The 19,309-nt window shown below is 33.6% G+C and overlaps 2 pseudogenes across 5 annotated transcripts in view; both read right to left on the reverse strand.

Moving 5' to 3' along the window:
* LOC150064157 (small ribosomal subunit protein eS27-like pseudogene) overlaps window positions 1–19,309 on the reverse strand; it is a 116,237-nt pseudogene that overhangs the window by 14,631 nt on the left and 82,297 nt on the right. The window contains exon 3 of one of the 5 annotated variants that reach the window (XR_016535123.1): window positions 354–465. The exons of 2 other annotated variants lie outside the window; for them this stretch is intronic. The product of XR_016535123.1 is annotated as a small ribosomal subunit protein eS27-like pseudogene, transcript variant X3 (transcript). Of the gene's footprint in view, window positions 1–353; window positions 466–6,744; window positions 7,303–8,199; window positions 8,237–19,309 lie in introns of those variants that run through there. 2 more of the 5 variants (XR_016535122.1, XR_016535124.1) reach the window with 2 other exon arrangements.
* Window positions 2,261–3,884, reverse strand: LOC150064158 (elongation factor 1-alpha 1 pseudogene; annotated as a pseudogene).

Genomic DNA, 19,309 nt, shown 5'->3' on the forward strand with positions numbered 1-19,309 from the left:
GCTTCATCCCATATATCAGTGTAAATATTTACCCATTAAAGTTATAGACAATTCTTACAATAAACAAATTTATGGCAACGTTTCTCAACTTGAAATAATGCAGATTGTTTCCTTAACATCTATTAGGAATCATGTACATAGTGAAAACAATGCTTGAAAATCTGGTTTAGGTTTAAGTACAAATTAGTCTGTGTGCAATGTGACTATAAGCATTTTAACTTAATTGCTCACACAAATGAAAGATCAATTTTCAAGGAAGAAAGGAGATTACTAAATATGTGCTGAATATATACCACAGTGTTTATTAATTCATAAGTCAATTCATGTTATTGCAAAGCTTCAACATTCTCATTATGCGCTATCATTTTAAAATTAGAAAATTATTTGCAATCTGCTTTAATCTCACAGCATATCCTGGAAATAACACTCGGGAATGAGCTTCCAAAGAGCTTGCATTCATGTTTCCTTAAAGGCAGAGAAGAAAAACAAAAGTGTGAATTTAACTTGTTTTTTTATATCGATGTCTATATTTTCTCTAATTGAAACAATCCTGATAATTAAATATAGTTCTAGTATGCTAATATTTGTAATATTTGAGAGAAGGAATGGATGAGTTTGGGAGTAATTGCAGAGTCGACACAATGAATTTTGTTTTTAGGTAGAGATTTCAATTATCTGAAATAGCAATTATATTCATTTTAATCAGCAAGAAAAAAAACAGAAATATCAGGCTTGATATAATTTGGGTCTAAATTAGGAGCTAAAATCTTGATTGAATGGCTTATTTTTCTCATAAATGAGTACTCCCAGTATTTAAGTACAAAGGATAATTTTATTATAAACACCATGCTGTGTATTAATTGTCAATTGCTATGCTATATTATAAAAGGCATAGCAATACTAGTAAAGCTACTCTATTTCTTATATCCATATATACATAGAACTTATGTGCACATTTGACCTATATACAAAATGGGAATAAATGTGATATCCATATTGCTAATTAACTTATTTACTCAAAACAAATGAGAAAAGTAATTTGACTGATTGAACTACACTTCAACTAATTTTGCTCATTCAAAATTTATTTTCTACAAATTTCATTGGATTACCTTTAATTTTTACCTTATTTTATTAGCTCATATTAATGTCAGCACAACTTCTATATAATTATATTTTCAATATCTTATGACTACCTACTGAGTTTCATGCTGTAATGATTCTATTTTGTTAATATTAATTCTCATTCTGATAATACAGCCAAGAGGAATATAGAAGAGTGTAAAGAAAAAAATTAAATGAAGTATTATTCTAGTCTTTGTGTTGAAATTCAGATTTTTCCTGATAATTGTACTTCACTTTTTCCTTTCTGTATTGTGAAATACCTAATCTACTTAAGAAAATGTTAAAGCATATTTTGCAAATTTGTCAGTTAGAGGTTAAAACTCTTAATTCAAAAATATACTACTCTTATGTAAATGAAATGGTTTTCATCTTTAACAACCCAATAAATTGTTTTACTTTAGTATCCTGGTACTTTAGTATTCTTCTTTGTTTGAATCTGACCCAAAAACCTTCCACAGGGAAAGGAGATTTGTTCAGGAGCAATGCATATATACATGTCCTAACACACACACACACACACACACACACACACACACACACACACACACACACACACACACACACAAACACTGTGTAAGAGAACAAATATAAGCACATTAGCTTAAAATAAAAGAAGTTGAGATCTGAAGTATATGGTTTAAATTACAATGCCAATTTTTGAGTAGCCAATTACCTTAAAACATAGGACATACTGTATTATCTTCTATTGTGGTAACTGAATTTAATACAACTGTGTATGTCTTACATTCATATTCCTAAATTGTCATTCATGATTTTGTTTTAAAATTTCAAGTAACTGACTTCCATTTTCAATGTTATCATTATCTTACTTCCCTTGATTGTCCACAGAATCCATACCATTCAGTAAATTCTGTGCTGTGTTAGAACAGTATAATATGTTAGACTATCAACTCAGTTGTACAACTTCTAGAAAAGGAGCCTTTCGACGAGACTCAGTTTGCTAATAAACTGATCCAACCTTTCAGCACAGTTTCTCTTATCTATTTATTTACTTTTTTATTTTTCTCATTGAACTTTGTTTTAATGGGTCTCAAAATTCTGTGTCAGATTTTTGGTCATTTTGTTTCCATTAAAAACAAAGTACCGATTTTTAAAAACTAGTAACTGTCACACACATACAAAAAAATGGTTCAAAAAACATTTTCCTTCTGAAGGTTTTATGATGCATAGTTATCATTAACCAGTCTTTCCCTATTAAACTGAAATGGCCCATTATGATAAACAGTTCCAACACTGTTCTTCCACCCGTGGTGAAGACTGAAGTGGCAGGTGTGAGGGGTGATTTTCATTTAGCCTTCTGAGCTTTCTGGGAAGTCTTCTTGTCCACAGCTTTGGTGACACCCACAGCAACTGTCTGTCTCATATCACGAACAGCAGAACGACCCAGAGGAGGATGGTCAGAGCAGCTCTCCACACACGTGGGCTTGCCTGGAACAGTATCAACCACGGCAGCATCACCAGACTTCAGGAATTGAGCTCCTTACCAGAACCGGGGTCAATCTTCTCTTTCGGCTCAGCAAACTTGAAAGCGAAGTGAGCAGTGTGCCAATCCCGCGCAGGGCACGGCCAGCACCGACTTGGCCTGGACGGTTCAGGATGATCACCTGAGCGGTGAAGCCAGCTGCTTCCACGGGAGGATCATTCTTGCTGTCACCAGAAACATTGTCATGGCCGACATCTGTGACTGACACGCTCTTGAGGTCGAATCCCACATTGTCCCCAGAAGGGGCTTCACTCAAAGCCTCCTGATGCATTTCAGGAGACTTCATTCAGTTGTGACAGTGACAGGAGCAAAGGTGGCCACCACGCCAGGCTGGAGGACACCGGTCTCCACTGGGCCCACAGGGAGGGTGCCAATATCTATAATTTTGTAGACACCCTTAAAGGGGCAGGCGCAAAGGCTTGTCAGTGGGATGAGTTGGGGAGCAGGGGGATGCAATACAAAGCCTCAAGCAAGTGGTTCCACTGGCACTGCCATCTTTACAGATGATTTTCCATTCCTTGAAACAAGGCATACTGGCACTTGGCTCCACCATGTTGCCACCATTTCAAGCAGAAATTGGCACAAATGCTACTGTGTCAGGGTTGTAGACAATTTTTCTTAATGTAAGTGCTCACTTCTTTAACAATTTCCTTTTATCTCTTCTGGCTGTGGGGTGGCTTAGCGGAATCCATTTTGTTAACAGCAACAATGAGCTGTTTCGCACCGAGTGTGTAAACCAGAAGGGCATGGCTCATGGGTCTGCCCATTCTTGGAGATGCCAACTTCAAATTCACCAACACCAGGAACAACCATCAGGACAGCACAATCAGCCTGGGATGAATCTGTTATCATGATCTGATGACATCTCTGTGTCCTAGGGCATCAGTGATGGTCACCTAATACTTGCTGGTCTCAAAGTTCCACAGGAAGATGGCAGTGGTGATACCATGCTCAGGCTCAGCCTTCAGTTGATCCAGGACCCAGGCATACCTGAGGGAGCCCTTTCCCATCTCAGAAGACTCCTTCTGGAACTTCTCAATGGTTCGCTTGTCGATGCCAACACATTTGTAGATCAGATGTCCAGTAGTGGTCCACTTGCCAGAATCGATGTGTCCAATGAAGACAATATTGACATGGGCCTTTTCTTTTCCCATTTTGGCTTTGAATTAGTGGTGGGTTTCACAGCATCTGCATCTTGACAGCAAACCCGTTGCAAAAACAAAAAAAAAACCTTATTTATACTTTTCACTTCCTTCACTTTTATTTTTATTTTCCTGAAGTAGTTGTACAAAGGAGAATGTTTCAATTTGATATATCAGTTTATGAGTACAATCATTTTGGAAAATACCATTGTTTTTGTTCACCCATCTCCATTACTCTGAACCTCACCCATCCTCCTTTCCATTTACCTACTAAAATTTTCACATATTCACATTAAATATGATGACTACATTTGCTCACTACTCTGCCCATTTTTCTGACCCCTTCCATTTGATCTTACCACCCCAACAATAAATGTTTCTACTTTCTTGCATGTTGGTGGTAGTGGTAGTAAACTTTAAATTAATTGCACAAATGAGTTACCTCATTTGACTCTTCCCATTTGTTACTCACCATACTTTAATAAAAAATTTTTTGAACATATGACCTTCATACAAAACTGTGGAAAGCCGTTTGGAGATTCTTCAAATATCTAAACATAGAACTATTCTATGGCCCAGAAATATCATCCTTGGGCATCTATCCAAAAGTTCACAAGTTGGGATACACTAAGACACTTGTATATCAATATCTATCTGTCTATCTAATATATAGATGTGATATAGATGCTATATATGAATTATATATCATTATATATTATACAGATATGTATAATATATATACATAATGATATACAAATAAATAAATGTGTATGAATGTGTATTTAAGTAAAATATATACATGTAAATTTTATCCATCTATCAGGAAGAATATCATGTCATTTGCAGGAAAAATGAATGGTCCTGGAAAAATGTACCAATGGCCAGTAAATAAATGTAAAAAATCATAACAGTCTTAGTTATGAGAATAGTGGAAAATATAATTATAGTGAGATTCTATTTTACCCTGGTGAGAATATAAATATCAATCTTCAGAAGAAAAGATAACAAATGCTGGAGAGGATTCAAAGGATGAAACGAAATGATAAAAGGGGTAACACTGATTGAGAGACACACTTTTTAGATGTCAGCTTCTTAGTCTATTGCTTAAAGATAATAAAAAATAAACAAATAAAAAATAAAATTAAAAAAAAGCCAAGTCAACACTCATAGAATTACTATGCCCTCAGTCTTTGAGCTGATAAGATTAATTCCCTCAGATCTTTCCATAAGAATTATCTCATTTTATGATACTTTATATCATTTTACCATTGTTTGAGAAGGCATAATGATGTATTAAGATTTCTGGATCTAGGCCCTGGTGATTAGAAATAGAAACAAGTCTTGGTAACCATTACCCTCCCTCCCACCTCCCCCACCCATCATGTTAAAGGGTATCAATGTATGTGAATTAATGCACCTTCTATCTGGCAAATATCATGTAACCCTTTTATTAATTACAATAAAAAATAAAAATTAAAAAAAGAAAAACTCATATTAAGTGAAGTAAGCCAGACTCGAAGGAACTTAGGCTCAATGGTTTCCCTCATTCATCATAATCAGTAGAAACTTTGGGCTCTACTAGCAGAGATTTGCAATAGAGCAAAACCTTGATACATAAGGCCATATAGTATGAACCTAATTGAATGGACCTCTAGGATATTGAAACAAAAGCCATATAATGAATGATTGTTGTTGTTAAGGTACTATGTTATCTCTCATCTCTTTTGCTGTCCCTTGGTTATATTATATTGTTACAGTATCTCACTTTGTTATCTGATATATTGGATATATTTGTATTTGGTTATTTGAAATTGGATATGGAAGGGGGGAAAACCAAGATGGTTAGGTCGGGGGGAGGGTAATGGGACCAAGACATGTGAAAGGGTATCAATGTATGTGAATTAATGCACCTTCTATCTGGCAAAAAAAAAAAAGAAATAGAAACAAAACTCCATCCTGGAAGAGTTGTGCCATGTTTATGATGTTTCTCAATTCATTTTCCTTATCTTTAAAATGAGCATATCAATATATTAAGGATTGCTGTGAGCATTATGTACAGATAATATGTTTAGAAAGTCATCATTGTACCTAACGTATTGCCAATACTTTTCCCTATGTGTAGTTATTTGTAACTACTATTGTTTTTTTCCAATAAATTCTAAAGAAGTGATTTTCGCTGTTTTGCTATCATCAATAGTGACTACAGTATTAGTTTGAGTATCTTTGATCTGTAAATATTGTGATTAATATGATTTGGTTCAGGGATTTTTAACATTTTGGATATCTATACATAATGAAATATCTTAGGGATAATTTCAAGTCCTAATATGAAATTCATTTATATTTTTAGTTTAACAGCAATTTATATAATATCTTAGTGCCTTGTGTTTTGAGAGTGACTCAATATAGGAGATCAATTGTAGACTGTCCAATTAAGAGGACATCATATGAACACCAAAAGTATTTTCAATATTGGACAAGTTCAGAACTGCATTTTTGAATTGAGATGCTTAAGCTATACTAAAAATCACAATAAGGGATGATCCTATTTTTTTAAAAAATATTTGTTGATCATATCTAATTGAAGACTCAGTATTATATCATCTTCTCATTGTAGCTACAATACAAAAACATCAGTTATTCTTTCTGGTCAACAAAAGCAAAATGAATTTCAGTTATCTGTTCTACTGAGGAAAACGTGGAAGAAAAGAAATCAGAGAAGCTTTCCAAATTTGCATATGTACATCTGTGCTTCTTGAACCCATGCAAAAAAAAATGTTTACTGAGACATGATGAAGCATTTACTGGATAAATAATAAAAAAAAACAACCCAGAAACTATACCATTGTATTTTGGTCAAAGAATCAACAACAACAACAAAAACAAAAACACCTCCACTGTGCAATCCAAAAGTCCCTAGTACATGATGTACTGGGAACTTCAAGAAAAGCAAAACTCAATAGTGTGGGACCAAAGCTGAAAGCCACAAGAATTAGAGCAAATTTTTAGCATTTTGGGTGAAGCACAATATGTTTCCAGTGGAGTGGAAATAAATAGTACCAATAATGAAAACAAATGGAAGTTCCAAGAACTGAAAATAAATTTCTGAAATGAAAAATTCAGTAGACTAAATTTGTAAATGTAAAGGACAGAAAAGAAGCGATTATGTGAACATGAAGAGAACACAATAGAAATAACTCAGATGAACAACAAAAAAACTATTATAAATAATGAGTAGACTAGATTCTACAGAGGGAAGAAAAATATCATCTATGCAAAATTAGAGAACTAGAGGGAAAAAAGAGACAAAAAAAGTAAAATAAAGTTCATTTAGGTGGGCAATAATGACTTATGCCTGAAATTTCAGCTATTCAGGAGGCTCAATTCCAAGAACAGAGGTTTGCAGCCAGGCCAGTTAGGAAAGAACAAGAGACTCTTAACTCCAATTAGCCAGCAAAAAGATGAAAGTAGAAAATGGAGGAGTAGGTCAAGTTGTAGAGCACCAGCCTTAAGCTTTTGTAAGCTCCAGTACTGTTACAAAACAAACAAACAAACAAAAGAAAAAAGAAAAGAAAAACAATATAAAGACCCACATTTTCTTAATACAATCAAATATAGAACAACTTTAGTACAACATGCTGAAATGTCACCAAGACTTAAAAGAAAGAAATCTATGCCAAGGCACACAATATTAAATGTTTTAAAGTCAATGTAGAAATCAAACCTTGGTACAGCACTATAAAACAGGGTATTCCACACATGAGAAAAGGTTCTATCTGATTAATAGATGGCTTCTCAGAAAGCTGGAGTCCAGAAGAAGAGAAACATATATTTATGAAAAGAATCAATCAATTTTTCTTTCTGTCAAAAGTATCTTTTAATAATGGATATAAAGATACTTTCTTTCTTTCTTTCTTTCTTTCTTTCTCTCTCTCTCTCTCTCTCTCTCTCTCTCTCTCTTTCTTTCTTTCTTTTTTTGCAAGCCATCTTGCACAAGACAAAATGCAAAAGCAACTCTCAGGCTGGGTGTAGTGGAAAGTCAAATTCTCAGAGTAAAATGAAGTAGATTACAAATACTAACTTTCAAAGGAAACACTCAAAGTCTAGTTTTTTCTTTTGCATATTTGATTTATATATTGTATAAAGTAATTCTACAAATCTATTCTACTACTCTCAAATTACTCACACCCTTTTCCTTATATCATGCATTATTTGCATATGAATTCAAAAGTGTTCACAGGCATACCATCCACCATTGATGTCAGTATTCCTAAAACACAGTTTCACATAGGATACATTTGTGACTGTACAAAAACACTTTCCCATTTATTTCTTGCTAGCTTGGATACAAATCTTTCATGCATTTGATATCTTTAGGTTCAAGTCCAGTCATAAAACATCAAACACATCATTAGCTCGTAATCCCATTTGCTTCTCATCCTGCTCTCCTAGCCATCCATTAAAGCTAAGGAGAAGAATTATATATTTAATAATTCAAAAGATTAAAACAAGTAGCATTTTTCCTGCTCTTTATATATTAAAGGAGTCATTGTTAGGGAAAAATACCATTTACTCCTTTGTTATTTTGTTAATTGCTACCAGGAAGACTGAAAAGAGTGGAGGAGCTGGTTCATATGAACAAAATGAGCACACATTGTTCTACAAAACAATATGGAGAACTACTTCCATTGTAAGAGGATAATTTCCAAATGATACATTTCAGGGTAATAGTTCAGGGTAATAATTCCTTATAATTCTACAGTGTTCTGTCTTTGATTATTTTTAAATACCCAGAAGACAAAGAGTAAGGCAGGGAATTGAAAGAGACTGAGACAGAGAGACAGAAACACAAAAAAACAGACAGACACACATACAAACAAACATACACACAGAAACCTAGAGACAAGAGAGAGAGTAACTGAGTTTTTTTGAAGGCTATAATTAAAAAGATTTTAAAAGTTGAAAACAATGCAACTCTTATCTTGTGTTTTTGGAAATCTTGAATAAAACATTATCTCTATTATAGTTACAGAAATGGATTCTGGAAATCAGTTTTACTCCACATTTTTTTGAGACCTTGAGTTTCTTAAGAGTGGATAGAAACCCCAGTAGTACAGATGGGAAAGAGAAACTTGTACTGCCCACGGAGATTCACTCAGCCTGTTAGGAATACATGGAGGGAGTGCTTTCTAGGATGCGTTCCTGGACTGACCTTAAATGGCTATAGTATCTTGGATTAGCGATTATAGTAAATTTCCCATGTAACATGCTGATTTGGATGGAGGTTGCTTTCTAAGGCTTGATTGGAAGTTGTAGCAGCTAAAGACTGAAGATTTTCTAGCTCTTGCTCTTCCACAGATAATTTTCAAAGAGAAAAATACATAGCCACTTTATGGTCAAACTTCTGCAACACCCAGATTCCAAAATTGTGGAAGCTCAGGTTCCATCATTTCATCATTGGACCTTGGGGGAACATGGTATTTATAGATATTCAGTCTACTACATATTTTATCTTGGATCCAAGCAATCGTCTCACTACAGATGTAATATGTTGGCAAAGAAAGACATAGACACTGTTATGATGTGGATATGTTTTGTCCCATGAGGGACAATGTGTTAGAAGCTTGGTCAATCGTGTTAAGATATTGAAAAGGAGTAGAACTTTAGCAGGTGGAGCTTAGCAATGTACTCCTCAGAAATAGCCAACGCTGACCCATGGAGGGAGCGTTTACTTAATGGGCTGCTATAATCTGCAAGAACTGGTCCAGTAATGTCTCTCCATCTTTGTTCATTATGGGATCTCTCTAGGATGTGGTCACATGGTGTGAGGCAGCTTATGTGGTCCTCATGATCAGCTAAATACATACATTGTTCAGTCTTGGATTTTCAGCCTTAAACACGATGCTAATTTTTTTTTTCTTTGCTCAGTACCAAGTCTTAGGAATATCATTATATTAACACAGAACTGATCGATACATGTGTATTCTCATCTCGATCAAAATAGTAAAAAGGAAAACTCAAGAGTAGAATAATGATTACCAAAGGCTAGGATATTAGCCTGATGTAGTCATTCTACATTGGGTAACGTATAATACCATCCATGAACAACCACAATTGTAATTTGTCAATATTTAATAAAACAGGTTTCTATCATGATGATTTTAATTTCACTGAACATTTAAATTTTGTAGTTTTAATTTTATTTTCTGTTAAACTTTTATAAATAATGTGCAGCTAAATACATCACTATTATTTTTTCTTCCATGTATTTTTAATTGTAATTAATAGAAGGGTTACATTATATTCACCAGATAGAAAGTGCATTACTTCACAAACATTGATACCCTTTCTCCTGTCTTGGTCCCCATTTCCCTCCGCCCACACCTACCCCTCATGTTGTTTTCTCCCTTCCCTATCAGATTTTACATAACCAAATACACATATATACGTATATACGCATATATCAGATAACAAGGTGAAATACTGTAACAATATGAGATAACCAAGGGACAGCAAAAAAGATGAGAGAAAGCCATAGTACATTAAGGACAACAATCACTCATTACTTGGCTTTTGTTTTTATATTCTGGTAGTCCTTTCATTTAGTCTCATCCTATATGGCCTTATGTATCTAGGTTTTGCTCTATTGTAAATCTCTCTTAGGAGAGCCCAAGGTTTCTACTGATTATGACAAATGAGGGAAACCATTGAGACTATATTATTTTGAGTCTGGCTTACTTCACTTAATATGATTTTTTCTAAGTCTTTCCATTTCCTTAAATATGGGACAATATCGTTCTTTCTGACAGCAGCATAGAATTTCATTGATCCACTCCTCAACTGAGGGACATCTGGGTTGGTTCCATATCTTTGTTATGGTAAATAGTGATGCAATGAACATCGTTGTGCTAGTGGATTTAGTATGTCCTTGTTTCTGGACGATTGGATAAATGCCAAGTAGTGGAGGTGCTGGGTCATAGGGGAGTTCTATGTTTATTCTTTTGAGGAACTGCCATACTGCTTTCCATAATGGTTGAATGAGTTTGCACTCCCACCAACAGTGTAGTAGTGATCCCTAATGACTGCATCCCCTCCATCATCTGGTGTTATCAGATTTCTTGATCCTAGCCATTCTAACTGGAGTGAGGTGGAACCTTAGATTTGTATTTCTTTTATTGCCAGAGATGTCGAGCATTTCTTCTTGTGTCTATAAGCCATTTTTGTTTCTTCTTCAGAGAAGACTCTCTTTCTCTTTGGCCCATCTTTTAATGGGATGGTTGTTTCTTTGGAGATTAGTTCTGAAGTGATTCAATTTTTTGAGCTGTTGATATATTTTAGATATGAGGCCTTTGTCCATTTTATGGTTAATAAAGCCCTTCTCCCACTTTGTAGGCTTTCTAGTTAATTTGCCATACAGAAGCTCTGCAGTTTAATACAGTCCCACTTATCCAGCCTTTCTCTGATTTTTTGTGTTTCTGGGTCCTTATTAGGAAAGTTTCGACCTGTGCCAAGGAGACCTAGTGTATCTTCTTGTAAAGTTTTCAGTGTATCTGCTTTTACCTCAATGCCTTTGATCCATTTGGAGTTAATCCTTGTTCTGGGTGACAAAGAAGGTTCCAACTTTAGTTTTGTGCAGGTGCTGCCAGCACCACTTGTTGAAGAGGCTGTCTTTCCTCCATTTTATTTTTTTGGCTTCCTTATCAAAGATTGGGTGGCCATATATCTGTGGGTTAATATCTGGGTCTTCTATTCCATTGGTTTTCAGGCCTGTTCTTGTGCCAGTATCAAGCTGTTTTGGTCACTATAGCTCTGTAATAGAGTATAAAGTTTGGTATTGAAATTCCTCCTGTGCTGTTCTTTCTACTAAGAATTATTTTTGCTATACAGAGTCTTTTATTATTCCATATGAAATTTTGGATTGCCCCTTTTATTTCTTTAAAGAATTACATTGGGATATTGTATACATCACTATTATATATAAAGCTTATGGTGCTATTTAGCTCTTTGGAAAGATACTTCACGTGTTATTTAGCTCTTTGGTAAAAGATTTCTAGTGACATGAAGTTCACTTTTACATTGGTAAATTTGAAATGTGAGATTGACTGGGAATGTCTCTAACTGATGTCAAGATTTAAATGAAGAAGCTGGGTCTTGTGGCTCACTCCTGTAATCTGAGCTACTCAGCAGCCTGAGATCTGAGGATCCAGTTTCAAAGCCAACCCTGGCAATACAAAGCCAAGAGACCCTTATCTACCATTAAAACAGGAAATAGGGCTATGTCCCAAGGGTAGGGCCATAGCTTTGAGCTGATGAGCTCAGGTACAGAACCCAGGCCAGAGTTCAAGCCCCATAACCAAAGAAAAGACAGAAAGATTGAAAGAAGCTCAATGGTTTTCCTCATTTGTAACACTTAGTATACATCTAGGATTCTCTTAGCAAAGGATCATATCTTAGAAGCTATGTACATATAATCATATTGGATGAAGCTAAGTGAAATGAACTCCAGAATACAGAAACAAGAGGTTTATCTCTGTGATTGTTGTTCTTATGTGAATTTATTTCTATTCACTTTTTTTCACCTTTGATTTATCTGTTGTTACTGTATCTGAATGTGGTATATTGTATGTACATATATATATATATTTGTGTATTTAAAAAAGAGAAGTAAGGAAAAAATAAAATGAGTGGGAGGGGGTGAGTGGAGGGAATGCAGGAGAAAAATATGGGAAGGGGAAACAATGTTCAAGAAATAATATATCCACTACAATTATGAATGTAACTGAAACTCCTCTATGCATCAGCCAACAATAAAATAAACATAAGAAAGAAAATAAGAAGACAGAAACATACCAAAAAAAAAAAGATTTAAAGAGGGCTCAGGACGATGGAAAGCACTAGTAAGACACCCATGTCAATGGATGAGAGGAATTTACTTGTCTTTGATTCACAAACAAGACTTTAACAATAGAGTCACCAGCTTTGCTGTGACCATTTCCAGCAGTGTTTTTAATCTTTAAAATATTGCACTTCCAAATAGAAGTTGAATGGCATATAAAAAGGAGGGGTGCTATATTTGAAGTATGCATTAAGGAACCCAGAGAAGTAACCATGCTTAGATTATCAGACTTCTATTCAGGAAAATGTATGCATAAGAGATCCATCACTTGTTCAATAGAATTGTGCAAAGAATGACAATAGAGTAGCTTATCTATGTAACTTTTATCTTAGACTAAAAATTTCTTTTAATCTGTGTTTATTTAGAGCAAAACCAAATGAAAAAGTAAAGACTAGGTGCAGTGTCTCATGCCCATAATTCTGTAATTCTAGCTATTTGGAAGGCTTATATCAGGATACTTTCAGTTTCAGTCTAAGCAAGGTACATGTGACACATTAATATAAGTAATGTGATGGGATAGGTCTGCTATTCCATTTATGATGTGAATTCTAAAATACTCAGATAAACAAATAGACGGAAAAACAACTACCACCAAAAGTAATAATAATAATAATAATAATAATAATAATAATATAAAATTAAAAGCTGTAGGTTTCCTATCAATTGGTAGTACATTAACCAATTATTCTATTTTAAATGAAATAATTATTCATTCAAAGATGATAGGTCTTTTAAAATTTTATTTTATTGTTGGAGTGATATACAGAGGGGTTACAGTTACTGTCATCAAGTAGTGGGTGCATGACTTCTTGAACATGGTTACCCTTTCCCATGTTTTTCTCCCACTTTCCTTCCCCACTCCCTTGCACTCATCTTGTTTTTCCTTACCTTCCTCTTTTCAAATACACAAATAAACACATATACACTATGCCAGGTGATGTTAGGTCTTTCTTAGAATTATTTATTCTTAATTATCACAAACTAAGCATTATGATGATGTATTAAGATAAATTAATGTGTCTTGAAAAACACAGTATATAGATTGGTAGCCTATAGAATCTTCCTAAACATTATTTTTTTTCTACCTATCTTCAGATACTCTTTGCAAGCAACTTAGACTGTATTTTATCTATAGTTTTAATCAATGGAAACATTACATTTCCAATATGGCAATCTTGTGTGAATCTAAAAGGTAAAAAGTAAGATTTAAAGAGAAGCCAGGTTTTCACAGCTTGTTCTAGCTACTGAGGAAGCTGAAATTGGAAGAATCTCTCTCTGAGACAATCCCACGTATGTAAAACATTCCCATGATTTTGTCTCAACTAACTACAACGTGGAATGCAGTAGTAGTTACTTGTCATTATAGCTACATGAAAAGTATAAATAGGAGGAATACTCTAGGTCAGGCAAGCCATAAAGAAGACTTTATATCTATCTGAAAATAAATGAAAGAAAAAAAGAGAAGGATGTGACTCACATAGACTATCTCCTAGCAAACAGAAGGTCAGAAGTTCAAATCAGACCAGCACAAACACACACACACACACACACACACACACACACACACACACACACACACACACACACTATTATAAGAGAAAACAGTAACATGAAAATGAAATACTCCATCCCATTAAAGAGCAACAATAAAACAACACAGGTACTTAGAGACAGCTACCAGACAAAGAGCAGTCAATTTCACACATCACAAGTCCTGTTTTATACTCCATGATAATAAAATACACTGTGTTGCATCAGTTAATCAACATATCTAGTTCAGATAATGACTGCACTAGTTTAAAATTTCAAATGCAAACTTTAATAACTTGATATTGCTGTTTAACTAGATTTTAAAAGACAGAGCTACTAAAAGTCACCATCTGCTAATGAATCACTGGCTGCTTTAGAAAGCTATTTCTTTTCCAAAGCAATTTCAGGTACATTCATAGCTATTAAGATAATTAAATACAGTAACATGCTGGGGGAAAGGTGCAAAAGATAAACATCTTAAAATATTCATTTTTTCTTACTTTCTTATTTATTTATCTATTATTTCCATCTCTGTCTTGGTCTCCATCTCTGTCTGTCTGTCTGTTTATTTCACCTGTTTATAATGGGATTTGATTTGAGGACCTTGTATTTAGCTGCTCAAGTGCAGCTTGTCCAGACTATTTTGCTTTCATTGTTTTTCACAAAGATCTGGCTTAGGTCATTTTACTTTGGTCTTCTATTTATGCACCCAGTATTTTAAAAAATATTGATGTGATCACCACACTAAGTCATGTTGTTGACATGGGGTTGTGCTGACTCTTTTCCTAGGCTGGCCTAAAACACAATCCTTACAATATCTACTGGCAATGTAGCTAAAATCATAGAATAAGCCAACATATCCAATCCGTACTTCTAAAAATGATTGGCCTGTTCCTATATAATGGAGGTCATACTATATGGCCTTATGTATCTAGATTTTGTTCTATTGTAAATCTCTGCTAAGAGAGCCCACGGTTTCTACTGATTATGACAAATGAGGGAAACCATTGAGCCTATGTTCCTTTGAGGCTAGCTTACTTCATCTAATATGATTTTTTTCTAAGTCTTTCCATTTTCTTACAAATGGGGCGATGTCGTTACAGCATTTCACCTTATTATCTGATATATTGAATACATGTGTATTTAGTTATTTGAATCAGATAGGGAAGGGGGAAAACAAGATGAGGGGCGGGTCAGAGGGAGGAAAATGGGGACCAAGACATACAGAAAGGGTATCAATGTTTGTGAAGTAATGCACCTTCTATCTGGTGAATATAATGTAACCCTTCTACTAACTACAATAAAAAATATATGGAAAAAAAGATTGGCCTGTGCCTTTATTATTAGTTTTTACATCAAGTAAACAATAAAATATTTTGTTTTTTTACATTTAAATTGAAGTTTTATTTAGCTATGATTGACATGCAAGAAAATGCAGATATTTAGATTTACAGTTTTATAATTTTTGGCATACATATGTACCTCTAAAATTATTATCACATTCAAGATACAAAGAATGTCCATGTCTCTCAAAAGATTACCCACATCACTTTTTTTCTTTTTTTCATATATTTTTTATTGTAATTAATAGAAGGGTTACATGATATTTGCCAGATAGATGGTACATTAATTCCCATACACTGATACCCTTTCACATGTCTTGGTCCCCATTTCCCTCCCCCCCACCCCTCATTTTGTTTTCCCCCGTTCCCTATCCAATTTCAAATAACTAAATACAAATATATCCAATATATCAGGTAACAAAGTGAGATACTATAACAATATGAGATAACCAAGGGACAGCAATATGCCTTTTTAGTAAGTGTATCTTAATTTATAGGAAAAAAATTTCCCATTCAAAATTTTTTTTTCTCTTAGTGGCTCAAGTCTTCACAATAATTATATTGAAATTACAACATTGCTAAAACTAGCAAATAGATTCACACATCCTGTTTTCTTAGGTATAAAGTAATGCATCTTTTAGAATATGTAAAATAAATATTTTTATAAAACAATATTTATAATGGTTTCAAAAGAAGTAAAGATGACATTTCCAACATGTAATATTTGCACACATTTCACTATATTTGTAAATCTATGCTTCATTAACAATTACCATAAGATACCAAAAGTGAAATAATAGTAAATAAATTAACAGTAAGTAAAACAATTGCCTTTGTAATTTGAAACATACAATCAAGAATTAGGCATTGACTACAGAACATTACCTTATATTACTAGTTTTAATATACTTTTGAGAGTTTAGTATTATTTTATCATAAAAATGATGGTATTTACAGGAAAATAGATGCCCTATCGTAGGCAAAGTAAACATATCAAGAAAGACAAATATCTAAATATCATGTTCTCAAGACTGTGCTATACTGCAGTTGCTTTCTTGGCTGCTTAATTTTTAATTCTGTTCAATGTATTAAGTAATACAAACTTAAATTCCCCAGTCATACTACATTAATTCTTTTGTAGTACAGTAAGTAGTATAACATCTGTCTTGAATCTTTCTGATTCACAAAGTAAAGCATATTTCAGATTTAAATTAAAAACATAAGCACTAGAGATCTTCTTTAAGTATACTATACCTAAATTAGGTTCCAACTATAGTGATGAATAAAATAGCTACTATGATAAACATCAATTAAGCAGATTCAAGATTTGAGGTAGACACTTAAAATGTATTCACTTTTCTTTGAACACCTGAGATCCCATGTACAAGTGCCATCTCATTATAAATCATAGTCACCAGCACTGAAGAATGAAAAGGAACAAACTAATAAAATATGAAAATGCTGGTACGTAAATATGTCTGCAATTTATTGCTTAGAATAAAAATATATGCAAAAGAAAAGGAATACATGTAAGCACTTTTGAGTATTCTCAGATTTTAATGTAAGAGCCTTACATTCAATCATTTATTTCATCTAAAAAGTAGATTTGAATATAAAATCAATGTAATAGTTATTTGAGTACTCTTGCATCGTTATTACTTATTTTGAAACTGTCTTCTTTTAAATGAAGCACCCAAATGAGGGCATTCAGATATCTAGGGGGTTGAGTGTCAAAAAATCCTTCTCATTTTGATGCTGTTATGCTCTCTTTTAGCCCCCTGTACTCTTCAAAGGGCACATCATTCATTACTTCTATGCAAAATTCTTCACTCCTGTAATTTATACATGATTGACCTCGAATAAAGCACCTGCATCAATAAGTATCTTCATCCTGAGTAGCACGTTCTGAGGCTGCCTGATTCTGTCTTGGTGTGAAGGAGGGGGCAGTGAGGGCTAGTCTTATTGCACTCAGCTTGTGATATACAATGGTAAAATTTTCAGAAAATGTAAAAGAAAAAGTCACCCTTTGGATCTTAACTCCAAACATATTTAGTGAATGCAACTGGCACAATCCTGATTTACAAATTACATAAATCATTTACTCCAATAGCTTTTTAACCAGAAAGTCTTTAGAACAATTCCGTTTAACAGCAGGAAAGCTGGCCAGTTGTGATTAATAACTTTCCTGTTCAATTTCTTTCCTACAGCCAGAAAATTGTTCAAATTCATCTTTGCCTCTTACCTTGATGTTTATTACAGCAGATGAGCTCTTCCCTACAGGCAGCCTCCCTGCTACTGCTCTTTTCCTGCTGAACTCATTTCCAGTTGCAGCTCTGTCAATCTACTTTACTTTCTCATTTCCTTTGTAATTTTGCTAGTTTCCCTCCTTTCTCTCAGCAAATCACATAAAATTATCTTTTCACTTTAGTGTCTATATGAATGTAATTTTAATTGTATATCTGAAAAATAATTATGATTCTCTTTTTGGCCTTTTAAAGAAATAGATTTACTCTTAATTATGTACTTAATGTTAATTGCATTTCTGTGTGAAACTAAGATCATCCATTAATTGTTAACATGTTGCCTGTTAAAAATTGGAATTTACTCCAGGGCTGTATGTTTAGAACTTTTTATTGTCTCTTTAAAAAGTGAAGTGTTATAAATATGAGTATATTTATAAGTATGATTGCACTTTAAGGAATACTTACATTTTTTTGCTATAAATATGACTCTATGAGTTCCATCACCCATCACTGATGTTGGGAATATAATATGAATAACCATTTGATAGAATTAATGTTTTATGTCTTAGACTATTCTGTGGCTTTCAGAACATTCACCAAATTAATGTTAAGAAAGGATTGGTTATTTCTAGTTAAGGTGCTCCAGTCCCAGTAACTAAGTTTCTGATATTTTTCCTGAATCAATAACAAATATTCAGTATCAATATTGAAACAATAGCAACAACAAACACCAACAACAAAAGCAAACACCTTTGAAGGTATTGTTTATATTACCCTAAATCAAATAATGACCTAAACATAATTTGAATTTACACATATTCTATACTTGTATAATAGTTCTGAAACAGAATATAGTCAAATGCATTGGTCTGAAAATTTTAAAATCTAATCTTACACTTAAAGATTTCTACTTATCTATGCCATACCTTCATTTTAAAAAGGATGTACTTTGATTTTTAAAAATTGTGAGCACTTAAAAAAATACTGAGGAAGATGAAAAAATTAAAAGTGAATGAAAATAATATCTTGAGATATCTTTATTCCCTAATTACCACAATTGACTTCTGAATAAAATTATTCTTTTATTAAACACTATCAATTGCACAACATATTTACTCTCATTGCAATATATTTTGTACATGCAATAGTCTATTTTGATCATATTTGTCCCCCTCTGACTCTTTTTTCTTTCTTCTCTCCAACCCTAGACTTCCTTCCTTTTTACTAGTAGTCACCTTGTACTTTCATTTATTCGCTTTTATTTCTAGTTGCCACATGTGAGAGAAAACAGGTAATACATTTTTAGGTCTACCTTACTAACATTTTGATCTCCCTTGCATCCAGTTTCCTGAATGTAACTTTTGCAAATGTACTACAGACTTTCTCTATTCCTGGAAATAACAATAAATATGAAAATAAACCATGGGATTATGCCTGCTAGATGATACAAAGATTTTAAACACATTATGTTCCTTGTAAATCTAAATGTCAAAATTTAAATTTAGATAATTATTTTAATAAGAAAT

Source organism: Megascapheus bottae, chromosome 4 (assembly GCF_031878675.1).
Source record: "Megascapheus bottae isolate mThoBot1 chromosome 4, mThoBot2.hap1, whole genome shotgun sequence".
NCBI classification, from domain to species: domain Eukaryota; kingdom Metazoa; phylum Chordata; class Mammalia; order Rodentia; family Geomyidae; genus Megascapheus; species Megascapheus bottae.